General features: G+C 39.3%; 1 long non-coding RNA gene across 1 annotated transcript; it reads left to right on the forward strand.

Moving 5' to 3' along the window:
• Nucleotides 1-9,610: 9,610 nt before the first annotated feature.
• Nucleotides 9,611-12,785, forward strand: LOC140843815 (uncharacterized). Its single transcript, XR_012121772.1, has 3 exons — nucleotides 9,611-9,799; nucleotides 11,326-11,427; nucleotides 12,691-12,785. It is a non-coding gene; the product is annotated as an uncharacterized lncRNA (long non-coding RNA).
• The last annotated feature ends 11,703 nt before the right edge of the window (nucleotides 12,786-24,488 follow it).

Raw genomic sequence — 24,488 nt, forward strand, 5'->3', positions numbered from 1 at the left:
ATTTTCTCTTGTCATGGTTGCCAATATCAAGGAATACATATTTTGGCTCACATTAAAAAAATATTTTGTAAAATGCATTCAATTTAACAAGTGTTAATTACAGAAATTGGAATTGTTTCTGGTATCATTATAACATTCTTGAGGCTGATGCCCATATGTGATTATTACTATGTTCCTCTAGGACCTAATTATTAAGATATACTTGTTACCTTAAGACCTCTCTGTATTTGCTGCCAGCAAAACCATCCATCCATATGATTCACTGTACTCAGACTTAAAAATGGATGTAAGTAATATATTCCATGTGCAGATATACAGGTTTTTAACTCTTGTTATTTCAGAAAGGAAATTACTCTCTCTCTCTCTCTCTCTCTCTCTCACCCTTTCCCTCTTTGCAGGAAGTTTTAGTTGGTTTTAAGTTGTTTCAGCTTTGGTGACCATATATTTATTAACCTAGTGTTAATTTCAAAAGAGTATCATGCTGAGGGAGCCCCGCCCTTAAGAATGAATTGTCAAATGAATAAATTAACTTGACATGAAATGAATGAGTCTTGGTGGTATTCAAGGGTTCAAAAGGAACGTTAGCAACTTGGGAAGGCTAAATGATAAAATCTTTTAGAGCCAATGTGCTCTTTATGAATGTATCGCGGGGAACTGTGTGTCTGCCATCAAGAAATTGGGCCTTTGTCATTTAACAATACAGCTCTATTGTCTGCTGGTACTTGACTTGAAACAGAGTAGTCTAGAAATTAAAGAAAGGAAAGGTAATGAAAAGTGAGAAGGTCTCTTAGGCATATAAGAACACATTATATAACTTCTACAGAACTTGATTTTTTTAAAACAAGAGGAAGATAAGACAAAACAACATAGGGTTTTTTTTTTATTATCTTGTGGAAAAGTATACATGTGCCTCACATTTCATTAACTCCTGAAGTATACACTTCAATGTGTAAACCACTCAGGTTAATTCTCTCACTTGAGGGATTCAATTATAAAACATTGCCTCAAGTGAGAAAAGTAATTCTTAAAAGTGTATTTATTTGCATAGGTATAGGTATTGTGCTGTGTCTGTGTTGACCTTTATTTTATTCTTTTTAGATACTCATTGAGTTTAGCTGGGCTATTTGGATCTCCAAGGTATTAGAATAATGGCAATTTCATGATCAGTAAATGTTCCAGAAGTAGAAAATGTGAGTTTTGAGAAGTATTGGAAGCCTGGGATGTTTATCCTTTGGGAAAAGGCGTGTAATGAGGAATCACCCTGGGCAATATTTTAGACTATGGGAGCTCCAAGAGGAACAATTTTCTCACTCCCAGATGGATGTTTGGGGGTAATGATTCAGTGAAGTGGTAATCAAGAATAATGGGTTTTTGTTGTTGTTTGTTTGTTTTGTTTTTTAGATTCCACATATAAATGAAATCCTACAGTATTAGTCTTTCTCTGTCCGACTTACCTCATTTTGCATAGTACCCTCAAAGGTGAAATAGGTGAAGGAAATCAAGAGGGACAGACCTCCTTTTATAAAATAAGTCAGTCATGGGAGGGAAAGTACAGCATAGGGAATATAGTCAATAATATTGTAATAGCTTTGTATGGTATTTCTGAGGTCTGACTTCTTCTTTTGGGTTCCCATGAGACAGCCCTGATCTAAACCACTTTCCTTTTTCTTTTCCACCCTTAAGCTAGTTTATGTAGGTCAATGATAGCTAAATCCCAAAGCTTAACTCAAATATTTCTCCTGGTAGGCAGTAGACTGCTCACATTTTTATATTTCCTAATGCATTACATTTACTTCTATTAATAAGTAGAGTCTACTGTGGTGCATATCAACTAATTAAATTCAAATGATAAATCTATTACTTGTTATTAATAAAAAGAAATAAAATGCAGACAAAAATTATTCTTTTGACTGTTTCTGTGGCTATTTACTTCCCTCTTATTAGTGATTAGTTTCAAAATTAAAGTTAATATAAACTACATCTAATTTTAATACTTATTATCAAATATTTAAAATACAAAAAAATACAAAATTATGATCCTTTAAAGGAGAAAGATGTTTTTAATCTTATAAAGGAAGCAAAGAGTATATGTAATTAAGTTCAGAAATTATTTAGTCCATGTGTTTTGAAGCATCTGAGGCTTACTAAGAAAATGTAGGAGGGGTTAACAATTTTGATACACATGTATCAGAGTTGAATGATTAAATGAATGGATGGTAGATGGTAGGAGCCAGGTTTCTCACTGTTGGAATGGGAACTTATGGGTAAGAAAGAAGAAGTTAGAATAACCCTGCTTAGTGATTATAGAGTTGGAGACATCAGTAAGAGCTAATGTTTAGCTTAATGTATTTAGCTTAGTAGCTTAAATACAGATGATTACATATTAATGTACTTATAGATATGTGTATATACACAGATACATATAAACATGTATATTTTCTTGCCCTGTCAGCTGAGAGTACCTAAAAGAAATGATATCCCAGAAGTAATGAGCATACCTAGTACAGAGATCTTGGTGTTTAATGTTTTTCTCCAATAATAGGAAACATGACTCCTCAGAGAAACGGCTGTTTCTACACCTGAAACAGGAAAAGGGAGTCCAGAGAATCTCATGGTGTCAGGAAGTCAGGAAATGCTGAACACTAATGAGCAAAATCCCTCCTTAATGGAGAAAAGAAGACAAGTGAAGGAGATCCCAATGGCCAAAGCTGGAATAACGAGCAAGCAGCATAAAGCAGCCCTTAGATATGGCCCAAAGTATAAAATAAATATCCATGAGATCTTATTGATATAAATAATTGAATAAAGTATTAAAATGGGGGAGAACAGACATTCCTCATGTGTAAGAACTCAAATAACTTATGTAGATACTCTGCCCTAAGGAGAATGATATGGACTTAAGTGTAACATGAGCATAGTAACTTCCTTCTGAAAAAGTACAGTATGGAAAGAGGGGGAAATAGATAAGTACATGAAGAAAACTGATAAACACTACCTCAGCCAGGTGATCAAGTCAACATCAATAGTCTTAAATCAGGTTGATAGTATGTAACTGGATTACAATTGTATTATAATGTAAATGGAAATTTACCTCTTCTATTTTCTTCCCCCAAACCTGTAACTTCAGTCTGCTCATGATAACAACATCAGATAGATCTCCAATGTGCCATTGTTGGTGCATTGTACATAGTTTTGGGGTACTCTCAAAACTGTAAAGGACATCAGAAAATAAAGTCTGATAAACATTCACAACCAAGAGGACCCTAAAGAGACATGACAATCAAATATAATGCAGTGTCCTGGAGCAGATAAAGGATGTGAGGGAGAAACTAAAGAAAGCTGAATAAAGCATTGGCTTTAGTTAATAGTAGTATGTCAACATTTGCTCCTTCAATGTAAAAAACATACCATACTAATATAAGATGTTAAAAATAGGGGGAAATATGTAAGGAGTATACGGACACTCTCTGTATTGTCTTCCCAATTTTTCTGTACATCTGAAGCAGTCGTTTAGAAGAAAAGTCTATTTTTAGGCAGAAAAAGTAGATTCAAAAGTTTCTTATGTTAGAGGACTGAAGTGGACTATTGATTTTGATTCCTCTTGTCCATAACCACATTTGGAGTAACACTTATTTCCCTAGTGTGTGAATATTTTGAAGATAAGAACTGTCTTGTTCACTGTTGTAGCTCCAGACATCAGGTGTAAGTACACAGTAGGCAACCAATAAATATAATGCCTGCTAACTGTTGATTTAATTTGTCATTAGTAAATGTATTTTAGTTATATCTGTAGTTAAATAAAGACAGATACCTACTTTCCTGTGATTATTACTGTTTTACAAGCTTCTCATTTTAATTTTTTTCTATTTTCTTTTTCCTATGTGGCTATTTATTTTAGACATCGCTCTATAATGCTCTATATTAAATTTGAATGTTTTTCCATGAATATTCATGGTGCTATTGATAACTGATGCAATTTGTCATATTTATACTATATTCATTTATGTACAAATTGAAATATTTAAAGAGGTTTAAATATAAAAGTTGATGTTCAAGGAATCTATATTTCCTATCTACATTTTTATGAGGATACATGTGGTCCACCTGGGTAATCCAAAATAACTTCTCCATCTTGAGATGCTTAATTATATCTGCCATGTCATTTTTGTCATATAAGATAACATTTACAAATTCCAGAGATTAGGATGTGGATATCTTTTGGAGTGCTGTTAGTTAACCACAATTAGTTGTAAATCTGGAGTTCCCTTCATAGTTTGTCCCACTGATATCATGACATTATATCCCACCTGTTAACTTCAGGTATGATTTCTTGGTGGAAAGCACCAACATGTTTACATTTCCCCCTTTCCTCTCTTCCAAATTCTCCTCTCTCTTCTCCATTACATTTCTACAAGACATATTTTATGTCTAGTAAAATTCAACATAGCCGAAATCAAAGTCATCAATTGTCTTTCAAATGTGCCCTCCTACATAATTCAAGTTATTTTTTTAAATTAGTTTTGTTATAATCAATCTACTTTTTTCCTCAAACCATGCCCATCTTTGGAACCCAATACATTCAATAAGGCACCACCAAATATACCATTTTCATAGATTCTATAATGTTTACATCATATCCAGTATCCTAGCTTTAAATACTATCTACATGTTACTATCTGAAATGTACACTTTCATCTCTCATGTTTCTCCTGAACTCCAAACTAGGACTCTAACTGCCTAGGCAACATCTCCATCTGAATGTTCAATAAGTACATCAAAGCCAACTGTGATGAGAAAACAGGTATTTTGAGCTGCTGCCTAGACATTTTACAGTATGACAACCCAGCTCACACCCAGAATCTGGACATTTAGACAAGGACTGGAGTGTAGGATTCCCACAAGTTCCTGATTTGCTTTTTCTGTGGCATCTTTAAAATAAACACTTAAAGTTGAACCGGCAAAAAGTGGCCTACACCCCAACCACCTTCACAGTAGTAGTGCTTCCTTCATTGTTGTCTATCTCCTGCTCGTGCATGACCTGGGATGGAGGACTGCCCTTCTCTGAGCTCATTATGCCCACCCACTATCATTTCTAAGATCTGTAAATATTAACTGCAGTGACTTTATTTACTTTGAAAGGATATATTGAAGTTGCACCCTCACTCAAAATAACCCATGTTCTCACTTCCCCAAAGTGGGAGTTCAAGTGCTGACAGAACTACCTGCCATACCCGTGTGGCTGGTTTGTGCCTCCTCATTTGGCAGGTCATAATCTGCATATTCTTAAATTAATACATCAGCTATAGGCCCCTCAACACACCAACCTACTCTAAAGGAATAAAGATCTCACCACATTTTTATAAATGCCTTTCATCAGGTTAAGGAAGTTCAGGTCAAAGAAGTATCTCCTATTCCTAATTTGTTGAGTATTTTTATCATGGATTTTGTCAAATGCTCTTTCTGGATCTATTGAGATAATCATAAGGTTTTAGGCCTTTATTATATTAATATTGTAACATTGATTGGTTTTAGGTTGTTAAACCAACCTTGTATTCCTCAGATAATCCCATTTGGTCAAGGTATGTAAACATTGTTACTTATTAGTGAATTTGTTTTACTAGTATTTTGTTGAGTATATTTGTATTAATTTTATAAGGAATATTGATCTATAATATCCTTTTCTTGTGATGTATTTTTTCTGGTTTTAGTATCAGCTTAATATTGGCCTCATAGAATGAGCTGAATGTGTTCCTTTCTTTTCCACCTCTTAAGAGTTTGGGAAGAAATGATACTAATTCCTCTTTAAAAGTTTGGTAGAATTCAAAGGTAAAACTATCAGATCCTGGGGTTTCCTTTGTGGGAACATTTATAAATTACAAATTCAATGTCTTTATTAATCATTGGTCTATTCAGGCACTGTATGTATTCTTCAGTTAGTTATGATACTTTGTGTCCTAGAAATTTGTTCATCTACATCATCTAATTTCTCATTCATAGTATTCCCTTGTAAATCTTTTCATTTCTATAAGATCAGTAGTGATGTATCCTTTTCCCTTCTTACTTTAAGTAATTTAAGTCTTCTCTGATTTTTATTGGTTAGTATTGCTTATAATTTGTCAGTTTCATTATTTTTTCCAAATAAATAACTTTGACATGATTTTTTTTTCTTCTACATTTTCTTTATTTCCACTTTAATCATTAATGTTTCCTTCTGTCTTCTTGCTCTGGGTTTACTTTGCTCTTTAAAATGGATTTCTAAAATTTCAAACACAGCAATATTTGACACTGTGCAATAGTCTATCCTTCATAGTATACTTTCTTAGCATCTCCTACCCAACATATCATTCATCTTTCTATTATCTAGTCTCCCCTCCCCTTCTCAGTCTACTTTCCTGGCTTTTCTTTATCCCCTGGGCCTTTAAAAGTTGGAGATCTTCAATAGTTAGTCCTAACACCTTTTTCTTTCATTTGTAGTGGATGCTACTACTTGCTTCTCAAAGCCGTATTGTAGGGCTCATTCTCCCAGCCCCTGGGAATGCTAGGAGAGAGCCCTTATTTATTGGAAGAGCCTTAGTCAATAGCTAGTTAACACAGGACTATAAAGGCCTAAAACCTTCCCTTACCTTTAGACAATGCTGAAATTCTGTTCTGGTTTCAGCTGCTCTGTGCTATAAGCTAAGGCCTTTTATATTTCATCATTGTCCAGCTTCTCTCAGTGCCCAACCCTGACTCTTTCTCTTTCACATTTTTTGACCCTGAGAGCATTCCCTAATGAAAAGCCTACATGCTAATTCCCATCACAGAGTCTGTTTCCTGGGAAACTCAAAGTGCAGCATCTATGTCAGTGGTTTCCTTTCCCTCCATATGCTGACAATCATTAATTTCTGTCTCTATCCCAGATCTCTTCCAAGTGCCAGGCAATATATTTCACAGATGTCTCAAAATATTCACTTGGATACCTCACAGTTACTAAAAATAAACATGCCAAAAATGGTCATGTTTTCTACTCTAAATCTTTGCTCTCCTTCATCCTTGTTTAGCAAAGCTGGAATATATTCTAAGAAAATACCTTTGGCCGAGACATTTCCAAGATCTTCATATCATATACAAGACACAATATGGTAATCACAACACTGACTAGATAAATAGAGGTCAATATGTCTAGTGAAAGGCATTTTCCTTTGCACTTACCATGTATTAACTCATTTATTTCTCATAATCCTATAAAGTAAGTTTTATTTTATTTTTTATTTTTATAGAAAATTGCCATAAAGAAATACATAAATTGTCTAAGGTCTTATTACCAAAATGAGACTACAAAGATCAGTTATATGTGTCCTAAAATCCACATACTAATGTCTTTCTTATACCCCCTCACCAACACAAGTGTTAATTTGAACTTTGAATGCATTTCATATGATATTATAAATGCTTCTAGAAGTCACTCTCTTCTCTGCATCTGAGGATGACTCTCTCTATTACCCCTGTAACTGCCTTTGAGACTACCCTCACCTCCACCCTTAACACCAGCTTCTTGCTCATGGATCCTACGAAGATTCCTTACCTGGTCTCCTCCTAACTACTTTTGCCTTTCCATTCAATCCTCTCTCAGTAGTTTAAGGTCATGGCAGTTTTAAAATTCAAATCTAATCATGTTAATTTTCTTTTAAAACCTTTCAGGGACTTCCTTTTGCTCTCAAGACAAATACCACAATCTGTAGTATGGCTTGCAAGGCTGCAATGAGGATTTTTCTTTCCTGCCCATCTTTCCAGTGGCAGCCCTTGGTTATTACTCCTCTGCCTGGCTTCTTTCAGGTCAGTTAGCATGCACCATGCCCCTTCCCACCTCAGGACCACGCATATGCTGCTTTTTCTCTACAGAAAGCTCCCAACCCCATCCGAGTGGACTCCCGTTTCAGATTTCCATTCAATCAACACTTCCTTGGGAAGGTCTGTGAAACTCCCAGAAGTGTGTCAGTGTTCCCTACTTGAACTCTCATAGCCCTATGCCTTTTCCCTTTATTGCCAAGTTTTCCAGTAACTGACCATTAAATATGTTTAACATTATGTCCTAACCACATGCAAGAGCAATATGTATATTAATACCTTTCAGGCACTTTGCTGTACTATACCCTTAACAACTAACCCTTTTAAAATGTTTGTTTGATTTAATGACCTCCAGGGGTAAAAACATTTTATTTCAACTGCTGCATTTGGCTCCCAGTGGGCAAAGGGAAAAGCTGAGCCAATTTACAGATATCGCTCTGGACCCAAACTTTCTCTCCATAAATCCAGCCTTGTTAAAAATAAAGCATGAAGCTCATGAGACAAATATCCCATGCTTTAAAATATAAGGAAAAAATCAATATATCCATTGCCAAGATTTTGTTTATTGATAGAATTGTAGGACATTTGATTTGTAAAATATTTTACTTGATACCTGTATACCTCCCCTACCTATGGAAAGGGTTGTGGACTGAGGCAGATGGGGAGAGTAGCGGCTAAAAGTGAGGGGAAGGCAAGGAATTCAGTGGATCTGGGGACAGGAAAAGTCCTCAAGTCTGATATCCTAGATGAGAAGCGTGATTTAAAAGTCAAGGAATCAAAAAGTAAGTGGGACAGGAGTAAGAAAAAAATGGAGAGACTGGGCTTTAAAAATTCCTGTGTCAGGACATTCACCCTAAAATTGGCTATGCTGCATTCCCTGCTTGGTGACAAACAAGAGCCAGGTCATGACGCCAACGCTTGGGAGTAGGTTATCTTTAATGTGTCAGTTAAATCATCCCCACCTTCCGTTTCTACACTGTAGTTGCATGACCTATCTTGAACAAAATGTGAAGCCTCTGAAGTGTGATTCCACCATATTCTTCTCTACTTTCTGACTTATTTGTTCCTTCTAATGGACATTCCTCAAATCCAGGGAAGGAAAAAGAAATATTTTTCATTGAGCCCCTAGAGTGTACAGGACAATATTGTCACATATAGTCCTTGCAGCAACCCTGATACTGGTGATGGAAATCTCCATTTTATAGGTTGGGAAACTGAAGGTACAAAAGAATCAACATCTTTTCTACATCATAAAATTCCAGAATTGAATCTATGTCTTGCTCTAGGGCCCTCTTTCTCCCTATTAAATACCAACTTAGTCCCTTATTGCCTTCCAGCTCTCTTTATTGGCCCCCTCTATCAAAATGTAAGTTTATTTTTATTTGTTTCATGCAATCTAATCCATACTTTAACTAAAATGATGTCACAACAATTCATTGCCTGAAACAAGACATGCTCATTGTCAGCAGTCTCCTATCTCCTTGTGACCTGAAAGAGTTAAAAAACTCTAATTTACTGAAGGAATTTCAGACTTCAGATGACCTGTGGGGGATTGGAGAGCTGTATTAGGACCAACTGGTTGGCTTTGCATGTATAGCTCACTTAACCTATTATGTGGGCGACTGCGGTCTGAAGGAAGGTTCCTGCTTCCCCTCAGGCTGAGCTCCTGCCCTGTGGAGAATGACCTGAGGGCAGGAGGGGCTGCCACTCCTCTGCCTATTTCAGGCCACTGCAGCCTGTCGCCTAGCCAGGGTTCTCTCTGCACTGCCTTCTAATAGGATGTAGAGTAACCGTTCTACAGTGGCAGAGTAGAAGGGAATCCTTCAAAAAAAATAATAATGATCCTCAGAATCATGGTCCAGATATCTGCCTTTTTATCAAGCCCCTAAATTGATTTTGGTAATGGTGGCCCGAGAATCACACCTTGAGAAACATCAACTTGGGACAGTCCCTTCTGACTATACACCTGCTGGTAAGTGTCCTTTGTGCAGATTTCACTCTTTTAACCCCTCAACTTTCTTTTGCTTTCTTTTGCCAACCCATTGACAGGATTTTAGTAAGTATTATTTGTTCATGCCTTTCCTTTCTATGGTTTATATATATTTCAGTTTATGTAGAATATATATATTTAAAAATATATATCTCTGATGATACAGCTCTTGACAATAATGCAGTAAATGGGAGAGTAGATTTTCTTTATTAAACGAAGTATTACTGTATTGGTAAAGCATACTCCCATGCTATTAATACTGGAAGAGATTCTAAAGTTGGTATCAGCTGTCATATTAGTACGGCAAGTCAAGACTCTGAGCTTCACTCAGAGGTTGCACATTTTTGATATGCAAGAAACAGATAGTAGGTATGTTGGTGAAGAGAACAGAAAAACAATTTTTTTTTTTTTGGTCGGGCTTGACCTTTATCAAGATGATGGATTGCAATGACCCAAAATGTTGACAGAACGCTTTTGCTGAGATGACCAGATACCATAGTCACTTAAGTAATTACAGTTCAGAAACAAAGCCGACTGAAGTTAGGTCATTTGTCTAATAAAGATGGAAAGGGAGGTGAGTTGTTCTATTTATTTTATCTTATATGGATGAGTTTTGGCAGACTGGTTGAATATGAATTAAATTAAACCTTCCCCCTTGTTATCCAGGTTCCTAAATAACATTACCATACATGGCATTTTAAGGACTATCTCTGAAAAGAGTCTCTCAAGGCTTTTGGTTATAAATTCTCTCAGGAGCATTACGTAATCTCATTGTTTCACATATGATAATTATAAAAGTAGCTTTCAAACCTATATCTCAAGTCCATTATTCTTTTCTAGGACATAATCCCGAATCCCCAACACAAATTCACTATGTCCCACAAATCAATTAGTCACCTTTCTCTCACAAAAGCTCCCTCTCTGGACTTCATTCTACTTTTGAAAATGCTACTAGCATTGTCTGAGAAACTAATGTCTAAAACCTGAGAGGAGCCTTAACTTGTCCCGTATTCGTAAATGCTCTAACCAATTTTTCATCAAGTTCTTTACACTTTTGCCTCCAAATATTTTGCTGATTTCTAGTATCAAGACCCTGGACAAAGTCTTAACTTCACTCAGAGCTTCCATATGTGTATCTTCTCACTGGTCTCCTCAGTTTCTTCTCTATTCAGCCAGCTCTATACTTTGCCAGCAGATTAATCTTTCCAAATGACAGCCCTCATTTTGCCAGTCAAATTTTCAATGGTATGCCCATGTCTATAAAATTATTAGCCTTGTGCCCAGGTATTGAAAGCCACTTCTTATTTCTTGAGCTCTATTCTGAAGCTTCTCTTTATGTATTTTTTAATTTCTATAAGAGTACTAGATTGAATGGTGGCCCCCTAAAAGATTTGCCCACTTGGAATCTGTGGATTTGACCTTATTTGGAAAAGGGGTCTTTGCAAAGGTTATTAAGTTAAAGATTTCAAGAGGAGATCATCCTGGACTAAAGTGGATCCTAAATCCAGGGTCCTTAAGAGAAGAGGAGAGAAGACATGTAGAAGACCCTGTGAAGATGGAGGCAGAGATTGGAATAACTCAAGCCAAGTAACACCAGAAACCACCAGAAGGTAAAAAAGTAAAGAAGGATTCTTCCTTAAAGACTTTGAAGGGATTGTGGTCATTCCTACACCTTGATTTCAGACTTAGAGCCTGTAGAACTGTGAGAAAACAAATGTTTCTTGTTTTAAACCACCCAGTTTGTGGTAAAGAGTTGCTGCAGCCTTGGGAAACTAACACAATAATAAGTCAACTGAAGATATCTGCTCTGGTCATTTCCCTTGCTTGGAATGCTTACCCTAACTCCCCACCTACTAAAATGATAGTTAACATTTTACAGCACATACAACATAAGAGACATGGTTCTAAGACTTTCCATATACTGAATTCTTTAACTCTTTTGTTAGCCTTATAAAATAGGTATTGCTATGTCTGCAGATAAGTAGGCATGCATTCCAGATGAACTAAAATTTGAACAGAAACAATCAAGAATCCATGCTCAATACTTTAAAAAATCAAGGCCAAAGCTCAAAACATACTCCCTCTGTGAAATCTTTCCTGATCACCTGACTGGAAGAGATGTTTCTGATTTCCTATAGTGATTTTGGTAAGCACCACTCATGAAGCATGGCATAGACTTCCTCACATATATTTTATTGACTCAGCTAGATTGTAAAATACCTAAAGGAAGTGACTGTCATATATATACATGACATTTAAATTTATATAAAAAAATATATATATCCATTTAATATATGCATATATATGCATTTAAATTTCTTCTACAGAGGCTGGCATAGCATTCTTCTAAGTTCAAAACAAATAAGTCATTGAAGGAGTACATTTAGTAGAAGACAAATAGAATGACCATGTTTAACCCAAGTTAAGAAGAGAGTGGAACCATTTGTCTGAGGTTATTTAAAAACAAAAAATAAACAAAAGGAGGCTGACCTATAGTTTTCTGATTCACGAATGTATTATTCTCTCACCACTGGGTCTCCTCTTACTTTGTCTAACAAACTTAGAATACAGAAATACACTCAAAACATTTGGTTTTAGTAACTTTTATTAACAATAATCTCCATATAGAAGAAATACAAAATAAATCAGTTAAAACTGAGAAGATTTTCAAAACCTTTTAAATAACATGACAGATGAAGTGAGTATATTTGTTAATATAATTGCTTGTTTGGTTTTATTTTCAAATGTAAAAATAAAAAAAAATCTAAGAAACTCAATGTTTTGGGAAAACCAAATCAACAGACTAAATTCAGTGACTTACTTATTCTATGCAGGGATGGAAAAAGTGACTCACCTCTTTCTTTCCTTTCTAGACTCAGTCATCCTCCTCAAACAACAATTTGTTGAAAGCAAATCATCTCAAGAATATGAGAAACCAAGTATAAAGCATTATTTCATAAATCCTAGAGAAAGTTTTTCCCAGGTCCGAGTTTAAGATCTATAAAAATTTCAAAGGTGATAAAGTTGCATGTTTTGATTCTACAAGTTAATCAATGCTACAGTATGAAAAAATATCTAAAATAAGTGCGATTCTTATTTTTTTCTTTGTAGAAATAAGCATGAAGGAAACATTTTAACAAGTAAAAATTTAAAAATCATTCCAAAAGAAACAAATCTGAGATTAACCATCAGATCTGAGTATGTATGTAAAGCATGAAGTTCACCAAGGAGGAATGAATGGGAGTCATAGGAAGTGATCAAGGTCAAAGCACAGTGTGTGCTTATATCAGAAATGCTTCAGTTGTAAGGAATAGAACATGTAAATGCTAATAGTTTAAATAAAGGTTTATCTTTACACATAGTAAGAAATATGAAAGGTGACAACTATTGGTGGTGTTTCTCAGCTTAGCAATATCCAGAATCTCCGTGTCTCTCTTGGCTTTTCCCCATGTTCCTTATCTCATAGAGCCTGAGGCTTTGGTTATCTGCCTAAAACAGTACAGAGCAAATTAGCAAAAGCCACTTAATCAGAAAAGCAAAACACTTCTGGGAAACCTCATTCAGTATGCTTCCTTTGACATTTTATTGTCCAGAGCTGTGTCACAAGGTCTTCTCTGGGGATGAAGCCATGGAGAGGAGGAGTTGGATCATCCAAACATCTAAAATAGTGTCCGCTATGAAACTAAAATGGGAAATGACAGTGATAGGTTTTACTGAGAATTTTATCATCATAACCCAAGGATATGTTTTTTTAAATGTCAGGACTAAGGTTAAATTTGACTGAATATTTATGTAAAGAATTTGACAGCTGTTTGACATTGTTCGTGCAGTGATTTCTGTAGCTGCATTCTCTGTTTTTTTCTTTTCGCTTTTTGGAATCATTCTTCTTGGAATCATCCACATGACTGAATCCTTTTCAACACTTAGGTCTGAATTCAACTATTACCTCCTAATAGTAATTCGCTCATCGTATTAACTAAAATAACATCCTTCCCATTCATCATTCTCTTATCACCATCTTATGTTATTTGCTTATATATTTATTATCTTTCTGTCTAGAATAGAAGCTGTAGGAGGAATGGGATTTGTCTTGTTCATGAGCACATCCTTTATACTTAGAATAGCAGAGAGCCTATAGTAAGTACTTAATAAATGTTAAGAGAATGCAGAAATCTATGCCTACCAACTGTATCTATAACTGAATTTACTACTCATCTATATTTAGAGTTTCACTAAAAAGTTAATGACAACAAGCTACAGAACTTACATCTCATTATAATAAGCTCTCCTGCAACTTTAAACTTTATATCTGATGCTAAAACCAGTATGAGTATTCAGACAGAGTGACCCTGGCACTGGGTTTTATTGAGTCCTCCTGTCTCTGGGTCCTGGCAATCACAAGTAGCACATCTGAACCTAAAGTCACATAGAGAGCAATTTTAAATGATATCAGGTGCATTTCCCTAATAGTAATGCATGTAACTGCTTACAAATATAATCATCGATATGACTTTTTACAAACACATTTCTTTTCCATTTTGTTCCTGATGAGCTTACTAGTTACAGTGATCAAAGGACATTATCTATAAATTAGTTTTTAAAAACTTCTAATTATATGTTTATATATAATAAAGGGCAATATATAAAAGGAACCATTTTAGTGTGTTGTGATTTAACTAGAGTAGCTGCCATTTAAAGGCAGCTAGCTTCTCTGTTTAGCTTCGTGACAGCAAACCACCCTTAAGTGGATCTTTGGTTTTGAGAAGAATTTCTTGAATGATTCTGTAGTTAGATAAAATGCAATTAGGCAGCCATTCTTCCTGCAGAAAGTGTAGTGGGTACTTGACAAAGGTATATACATGTTCATAGGGAGCCATGGAAACATCATGGGATCCAAACAGTTTAGGGCAAAACATTATTAGACTATCCCTGAGGGACTGAGATGACCCATGGAAAGGATGCTCAAGGCACAGATGCCTAGGCATGTGATGCAGATTTAATCACCGAGGCCTGGATTGTCTGGGGTGGGGGTGGGGGGTAGACCTGAAAACATATCTTGACAGGTAACTCTGTTCCAGCACCTCACAATAGGGAGTGGAATGGGATGGTGCTCTTTGAGGCAGTGACAGAAGATAACCTAGTTTTGGCCAAATGGCTGGATTGATGTCACTGGAAAAGGGTGGCAGGAGGTATGGCCATGGTATGGTGATTCAGTAGAAGCTGAGATGGTCTTGCTCTGAAAGGCACATCTAATGACTATGCTACCCTGGACCTGGAGTGGCCTGGACAGGATCTTTGATGTGAACAGCAGTGTGTCAGTCAGAGGCAAGAGCAGAAGTCAAAGCATCAGCAAGTGGACTATCTCTTTGAATCATTCATCATGCATCTAGATAAACTGTGACATCTGCTAGCCTCAAGCTGATGCGATCTGGAGCTAATGTTGGGCTGGGATGAGTCAGACTGAAGTATGGAAATTTGAACAGTGGACCTCTGATTATCTTAGCAAAGTTCCCTGAATGGTAGAAAACAAATCTGATCCATAAAATATACTATCAAAATGTTAAATAAAGTCTACTTTTATACTTGGATGATATACATAATCTTTAATCCAGTCAGTCAAAAAACTAGTTGATACAATGCCCTTTTAGTATTCACTTATTGAAGGTTCAGTAGTTGAATGACTGTGCTGGTTTTTGGGGGCACGGTGAGGAAGATGTGTTCTATATTTTTTTCTTTCTTACTACTGCATTCATTTTGCTCTGGGCATAAAGGTTTTTTGTTCTCCCTGAAACTTAGCAGGGTGCTTCTGTCCTGGAGCCTATTGCCTTTACCTGGAGCACTCTGCCCCAGATACATGGCTTGCTGCTTCAACTCATTAAAGTCTTTGCTTATGTGTCACCTTTTACAAGAAGTGAACTACCTCTTTCTAAACTTGCAAACTTCCCTTACATACCCTGATATTCCCTATCTACCCATCTGTTACCATATTTTTCTTTATACCATTTATTCCCTGGTATACTAACTAACTCATTTATTGAATTTATCATCCCCATCCCCACCAACAAGAAATGTAGGCTCTATTGCAGCAGAATTAGTTTTTGGTTTTGTTTACTGATACATGGTTAAAGTCCGGCAATAAATTCTCAACAAATACTAGTGAATGAATTAATGATTTAGCAAATGAATGAAGGTGGGAATGATGGAGGGAAATAACTGTAGCACAAAACCTGAGTTAATAGCATCCAGGGAAAATGTAAACAATGATTTGTAGGGTTATGTCAGAAAGAGCAATTATAATGCAACTGTGAGGTGTTGGGAAGGCATGATAGGGAAGGAAACTTCTGAGCCGGACCACATGACAGGAAGTGTTAGGACTGAGTAGAATTATACATGTGTAGAAGCAAAGGGTTGAGGGAGTACCTGAGCAAAAGCACAGGTGAACAATTAGCTGGACATCTGGGGTTTTGATATGTCTGATGAGTCAAGCGTATGAAATTGTGTAGTAGGAAGGGTTAGAAAATGTATACATGTCACCCAGATGGCTCTTGCTGTGAGGAATGAAACCATGACTGAAACGATATCCTTGAGAACACTGGCATGTGCAGTGACACACTTACTGCCTCCCACAGTGGCAGGGGAGGGGTGGGTGGCTCTGATGGAGACAAATCAGCAGCTCGGAGAATCATCAGTGACGGGGGTTCTGGCCATATCTCCGTGACCTTCAGTCTTTGGTAGGTTTCCTCCCCATGCTGATTCAGTGATGACTGATGATTCCAGTCTTCACATTTTCAGCCACATCCAGGGGAAGAAGGGGAATTCTCATCTCCTCTACGGGTCTATCTTAATAGTAAACTTTTCTCAGAAGACACTAATCACTTCCCTTCACCCATCGTAGATCAGATCCAGACCACTTGCCCTTTCTTAAGTGGCTTATTCACTTAACAAACGTAGTGAGCACATCTAATGTTGCCATGCACCGTTCTAGGCATTTTTAAATACTGCAGCATAAAACTAAATAAAACCTTTGTCCTTATAGAGTTTATATTCTGCTTGGGAAAAACCAATAATACACAAATTATCAAAACATAATGTCAGATGATGACAAAGCCTAGGAACAAAAACAGTAGTGTAAGAGAGAAAGAAGAATAAGTATATTGCAGGGGAGGAATTTCAGGTTGGGTGGGAAAAGGAGTCTCTGAGGTTGTGACTTTTAGGCAGACACCTTTGCGTGAACTTAAGAAGGGAGCCATGTGGGTAGCTGAGGAAAGCTGTTCGTGGACAAAGAGAACAGCAAACTGAAAGCTCCGAGCCAAGAATGAGCTTGTCATGTTCAAGAAACCCTGTGGAAGGCAAAGTGGCCAGAACAGAATGAGCGAAATAGAGTACATAAGTCGTTGAGGTCAGAAAGTTAGCAAGGGGGCAGATCATGAAGGGTCTTACAGACTTTGGTAAGGATGCTGAAATTTTTCTAAGGGGTGTATTGAATGGCTTTGAAGAAAAGAGGGGTGCGATCTGACTTGCATTTTGAGAAAAACATAAAGATGTTTCTGTGCCTGCAGGTAATCACTTGCAGGGAGGCAGGTACAGAAGCAGAGATAAGGGCAGAAGTGCAGGTAAGAGAACTGTGTGGCCCGGAGGAGGATGGACGTGGTGGACATCGGAAGTGGTTGGATTGAGGACACATGGTGAACTGAGTGCACTAGCCCTGATTCTTTAAACTGACCTGGGAGGAATGCATATCGAGGAGTCAAGCATAATGTCCACTACAGAGTATACTACCATCGGATCATGAAGAAACTTTAGTTATGTGCACGTTAGCAATGTTGGTTGTGTACCTAGCATACAAGTAACAGGTTATTTTGTCTGAGAGGCAGACATGGAGAGAAGTTTTGGTGCTGGCTGATTATTAGGACACCCCATGGGCTCTATACCCAGGAGCTCTGTGCCTTTCACAGGCTTTTCTAACACTCTCTGTAGCTGCAGTTTCCGAGTAGTGTGATGTGCAATATCACCACCAATAGTTTCCATAGTCAGGGGCCCACTTGCACTAATTCTTCGATGTAAATTGCATCATCCTGGTCTGATTTAATGATGTGTGGGAACTCGTACTAGTTTATTAAACATTTTATGAGCTTTTGACTGAGGCTATGTAGCCACCATCTGCCCAGAGATATTTATTTACTGATTACTTTGTTTATTTATGCTTTTATTTACTATCTTGGAGAAGGGAAATTTCAGAGGGTTCTTCTTGCTGTCTCCACTACAACAGTTTCTACCCCACAGGACCGGAACTTGATGTGAGAGTTATCCCAGTTGCCAAGTTTGTCTGTTTCAATTATACATTCAGAAAGTGAGAAAAATAACCACCATCTGTGTCTATAGACTCAGTTGACCCACTGTAGGCTGGATCTTGGCCAGACTCCATTTATTACCTGGCCCCATATGCCCGTACTCAGACAGAAGGGCCGTGATTAGTATGTTGGATAGTCCTCCAAATGTATGAGCTTTGCCCAACCCCCAGGGCACAGTTACCAGAGTAAATGACAACAGTTACTTTTGGGAATGGATGGGGAAAATCACTACCATGTTAATTTGTCAAGGAACTACAAGATTATGGGAATGCTGCCTCTTCTATAGTCAATAGGCTTGGGTCTGAAAACTGGTTCCGATACAGAAATGGAGTAAATGTGAAAGGGAGAATGGATCCTCCCCAAGGTGCCCACACTCCGGTTCCTGGAACTTGTGCATATGTGGGTTAGATGGCAAATGGGACTTTTCCAATACAATTAAGGTCATGGGGCTGGACCTTAAAATCAGGAGATCCCCTTGGATTATCTGGTGTGCCCAATCTGATCGTATGAACCCTTGCAAGCGGAGGACATTCTCAGGTGGAGTCACAGAGGTATGCAAGAGGAAGAAGACAGAGATGCAGAGAAGGGGGAAGGCCAAGAGATTCCAAACAGGATGAGAGTCCAGTGAACTGCTGCTGGCTTTGAGTTGTAGGAGCCCACATGCAGGAACTAGAGAGCAGCCTTTGGGAACTAGGAGCAACTCCAAGCTGACAGCCAACAAATTAAGGACAACTTCAGCCTTCCGACCGCAAGAGCTGGCTTTGGCCGACTTGAATGAGCTGGGAAGCAGATTCATCCCTTAAGCCTCCAGAAAGGAATCCAGCCCTGTCAACACCTTGACTTGGGTCTCGTGAGACTCTAAGCAAAAGACTCAACTGAGCTTCACTGTACCCAGAGTTTTGACCTATAGAACTATGAGATATAAATATGTATTGTTTTAAGCTGATTTTGTATTAATTTGTTGCAGCAGTGATAGAAACCTAACACTGTGAGGCATCATAACTCTTACTGGGCCAGCAACCCTTAGCCTCCTGATTATGTTTAAATGGAGCGGTACCTTTGCTTGCTATCTGCCTATTTTTCTCCTAAGGACTCCATGTTCTAGAGTATATCTCCATAGCTCTGTCTGGATCAGGCCCCATTCTGACTCTGATCCTGTCACTCATTCTAATAATTACATCCCCTGTGGTTTATGCTATTTAAGTGCCACTACCTGGCTTCTGTGTTTTAAGTTTTTATCATTTCCATTTCTAAAAATGAGCCTAGCTGTGTTTCAGGCCTTCCTGCAGTCACCAGAGAACCGCACTGAAATCTGAGTCATTCTGGCGCCTCCCATACCAGAGGATTCCTCACGGTATAGCCCTGGAATACTCAGTCATCTGAAGGATCTTTAAGCTGTGGTATTTCCATCCTACCATGGCCACTTCCCTGAGCATTTTAATCCCTTCTTGTATCATCTTCTATGGAAATTCTAGCATTCACATAGTATAGCCCATCACTTTTTCCACATGTCTAGGAACTATCTTCCTAGGGAGTTGTACCACATCTCTGCCGTTCTCTCCAGGGTGTTAAATGCTGCATCTTGGGCAACTATTTCCAAATCATAAACTCTCTCTTAACAAACTTTATTTTCTAGCTCCCTTCATCTAACACCCAAAACATACAGTCGCACATGTCTCCAGCTCCTGCTAGGTCTCAAAGTTCCTTCAGGATACACTCCTTTCTCCTTTCTTAGGCACCCAAGGTCGCTTTGCTGGGTTATTCTGTTATTCAACACTATTGCTAGGCTCAGTGCCTGAGTGGGAAGGCAGGGCACAATGAGGGGAGGGGTGTGCGAAAGTCTTTCTGTGGAAGAGATTCTGCATTGTGTTCAAGAAAGGGGAAAAAATAAAGCTTTCGATTAGGAGGGGTGGATTGTTTCTGTGTGTTTGGGATGTGATATTTCAGCCAGGGCATCAACCCAGATGTCCCCATCCCATGTGTTGTGATATCATTCTCGCCCAGTGAGGGCCCTGCCCTTCATAGCAGACCTGCTCTGTTGGAGAGTTTAAACTTGTTTCTAGCTCAGTGATTAAAGTGATTAAGTTTCTCACCTAGTCTTCAGTATTCTCCGTCCTCTTACAGAAAATGACACAAGGATGGATAAGAAATTTCAGACTCTTAGGGAGGAAGATACTCATCATTTTGCCATATCATGGTGAGTACTAAAGGTAGCACAGAGTGGAAGTTCATTCTAAGCAAAGTATTGAGGAATGGGGAGAAATTATTTAAGAAGAAGAGGAAGAATATTCCAGACAAAGATCATGATGAAAAACAGAGATGTGGCCAAACCTCTTTATTAGAGGGCCTGCGGGCAGTTCAGGTTGTGGACCGTGTTGCATGGGCTTCAACTTCACTGCTCAGTGGGTGCTAGCAGTTGCCAAGGGGTTGGCTTCACTGGCTAACAGAGGGTGAATTTTGTACTTTAGTCTGACCTGGTGGACACAAACGAGAGGACAGATTAACTGAAATCCTTAAAATGACCTTGGATGCATGCGGTGGTCTTGCATAACAAAGGAAAGCCACTGCAAGATTCTGAAGAGGGAATTGACTTGATCTACTCTGTGTTTTGGTAAAAAACAGAGTATCATGGTGATATGTGGATAATGGAATAGGAGAGTGGATGAGGGCAATCAGCTAGAAAGCTATTAAAACAGTGCAGATAGCATTCTTATAAAATAATCTGTTGCTAAAGAAGGAAATCATATACTGCAAATTTGCAGATGGTCCAAAGATATTTGCTCCTCAAATTCAAATTTATTTATTTCTAGTTGCTGGTCCCCTTTCTATGTACCCCTGACTTGAGATTTTACTTATCATGATCATGTGGACTCTTCTGTATCTTAATATGTACTTCCTCATATTTTTACCATGACACACTCTAGCAGTTACATGTAATATCAGATAATGTGGACAAAATAGAAGGGAACAAATATATAACATGTAACTCCATCCTAGTGTTTAGTGAAAAGAACCCTTTTAGGAAGATATAATGTCGCGTGCCCTGTCCTCGCCGGCAAGAACAGCATGCAACAACAGTAGGATTCTTCTGCAGAAAGCTTTATTCTTCAGCTCTTTGTGAAACAAATGAGTTGGGCAGGACCCAGAGGGGAAGGAGAGGCTTGCTTATATAGTTCTCATGCTCTGACCTGGTTGGTGCGGCTCCATATGCCTTATTAGCATAACCATTTGGTGGTTCTCATTGGTCCTTATGCCAAGGCGCAATTAGCATGTAGTTTAGTGGTGTGGGATGATTTGTCATTAGGAAGTTCGGGGCTTTCCGGCTGCCCTGCATTGGGCGCTATTTTCTGAGCGCGGCTGCCAACATCTCCCCCTTTTTTGTCTAACAGAAGCTCAAGGCGGAACTTGCCAGCAGAGGCGGAGACAGAGGCCTGACCTCCATCATACTTCCTGATGCCCCCTTTTTGGAGAGGGGTTCTGGGCATCTACCCCTATGCAGTCAGGCATGCCTCTCAGAGGGGTCTAAGACCTCTTGCAGTGCTTTGCCTCGCATCCTCTGGCTGGCGTTGGGACCGCTTGGTACAAAGGGTTTGGACCCTTTTTCTCAACCCTCTTGCACCATGAGCTTCTTAAAGAAAGCTGTGATTAAGCATTGAGGTACTCGGGCCTGGTGCAGTGCCAAATGGGCTCAGGGTGCAAGAGCTACCTCAAGCTAAAGCCGAGCTTCCTTCTTAAGCATGTTGAGCCACACTTGGGGAGAGGCGCCAACGTCTATCACCATTAGGGCTTGAGCAAGGATCACCTTGTCCTGCTTATGTTGGTTGCGGAGTCTGCATAACAACCAGAGTAAGAGCATGAGACCTCCAAGCAGGAACACGCCCATCCCAGCCATGCCCGCCCACTCCTTGACGTGGGAGAGAGCTCTGAGGAACCAGGAAGAGAGTCCTTCCGCTACGGAGATATCTAGACGGGTGGAGTTGATGTGGATAATTTCTTGCCGCAGCTCTTCTAGTGTCCCATCGAAGTCTTGGGACCAGTTTCCTGAAAGATACTGGGACAGGTCTCGTGACAGATTAGCTGCCCGTGTAAAATTTTTATATTGAATGCTAGTGATGCAGAGGGCACGATATTTCCGCTCACATCCCAATTGGGCCATTTGCCAGAGCACCTCTATTTGTTCCTCCACGAGATCTATGCGTTGATTGAGGATCATTATTCCTCCTTTCAGTTTGCCATCAAGTGTGGACTGTTGGTCCAGGGCAGAAGCTACTGAGGCTGCAAGGTTATTGAGCTCTGTAGCCGATTTGATGGAGGTGTCTAAAGCTATACCAGCGGCGGTGGCTGCGACCGCAGTCGCGGAGATCAGGAGCACTATGGCGGCTGTAACACCGAAATCGCGCCTTTCTCGAAACAGAGTCATGGTGTTAGGGGCATCTACGGGAACAGGGACCCAACGGGGGATGCGGACTACCAAAGCATTGGTAAAGTTACGCGCATCCCAACACTGAGACAGAAAGCAGGTTTCATTGGAGCAGGAGTCAAAGCCACTATTGGATAAGATAAACAGAAATGGGGGGTATACGCATACTGGAGAAGGTGGAAAAAGGGAATTAGGTGACTCTGGACCTGATTTTGCTGAACACGTGTAGTTCTCGTTGTTATGGGTCATGATCATGTTCCAGTGTGCGCGCATGTGGTTATTCTCGCACCAAAAGGTGATATTTTTTACACCGATTCCCCCACCCTGGAGGGCGGAAAAGGGGGAGAGGTCGGTACACGAGCCATTGACTCCACACAGCATCCATTTATGGAAGGGGTTCATGCTCAGCTGCTGACGAAACTCGCCTTCGAGCACCTTTACTGGCCACCAAGCCTCATTGGCTGGCCGTCCCTCCATATCTGGGGAGATGGTAAACTCCTGCCTCTCAGTTGCCCACGTTACTACAGTTGACTGACAGTCAGTCCAGGGCCACAGCTCTCCCTCATAGTCGCCCACACAATGGGAGGCATATTTGGGTTGACGAGGCCTGTCGGTGGAATTGTTCCTGGGAGAGTGTACAAATGTGCCATTGATCCAGAGAACCATCTGGTGGATAGTCATGTTCTTATAGGGCGGGCTCCCTTCCTTATTAGGCCCTTCAAATTTAGCTGACATAACGGGGAGGCTACTGGCCTCTAGAATTATGTCACTGAACTATCCGTATTTCCTCCATTTCAGGGAGATACAGCCAGCTAGATTCTGAGTGGTGAAGCATAATGACCCATTAGTTACGAAGGATCGGTTTTCTCCCAGGGGAGCTACTAGGGTGTCTTTAACTAAGTAGGGCAAGTTCATACTAGCATTGGTAGTGAAAAAGCGCGGAAAAACGGCTGCATTGAAATGGACAGGCATAGGCTTAGGAAAGGCAGACAGGATTCCCCATCTCAATACTCCCTGAGTCGGGGTCTCCAGTGTCAGGAGCAGGGTCAGGAGGTATAGCGAAGTCATCTCCTTTGTTTAGGACTTTCCTCGTTAGGCGCTCCGGGATCCAGAAGGGATTTTCTTCACCCTGGGGGAAAACACACACAGCTCCCCTGGATCTGATTATGATTGGATCCGGGCCCTTCCATTGGTTAGATAACACGTCCTTCCATTTTACTAGTTCTTGTGGGTCTTTTGGCCACTGATTATGGCGATCCGCTGCTGTATGGCCTTGAGCATCCAGATTCAAAAAATTTATAGTGAAAAGTGCTAGGGCTATGGCAGTTTTTGGTGTGGGGGGTATATCTTCAATTCCCCCTTTTTGTTTAAGTAAATAGGATTTGAGCGTGCGGTTCGCGCGTTCCACAATCCCTTGACCCTGTGGGTTGTAGGGAAGGCCAGTGATATGTTTTATCCCCATGTGATGACAAAATTGAGCAAATTTTGTAGAGGTATAGGCTGGGCCATTGTCTGTTTTCAGAATCTGTGGTAACCCCCATGCGCTCCAAGCCTCAAGGCAGTGCTGGATGACATGGGAAGCTTTCTCTCCTGACAATGGGGAGGCAAAGATGACTCCTGAACAAGTATCCACGGATACATGTACATATTTCAGTTTCCCAAAAGACGAAATATGCGTCACATCCATTTGCCAAACTTGTAAAGGCCTAATACCTCTGGGGTTGATCCCAACATGAGGTGTGGGAAGGAAGCTGCAGCAATGTTGGCAGCTAAGGACAATGTTCCTAGCTTCGGCCCTGGTTATGCTAAACCGCTTGCGCAGCGTTTCAGCAGTGACATGAAATTGTGTGTGGAATTTTGAAGCTGTGGTGATAGGGTCTAGCAGGGGAAAAGCTATATT

The sequence above is a fragment of the Manis javanica genome, chromosome 10 (genome assembly GCF_040802235.1).
Source record: "Manis javanica isolate MJ-LG chromosome 10, MJ_LKY, whole genome shotgun sequence".
NCBI classification, from domain to species: Eukaryota; Metazoa; Chordata; class Mammalia; order Pholidota; family Manidae; genus Manis; species Manis javanica.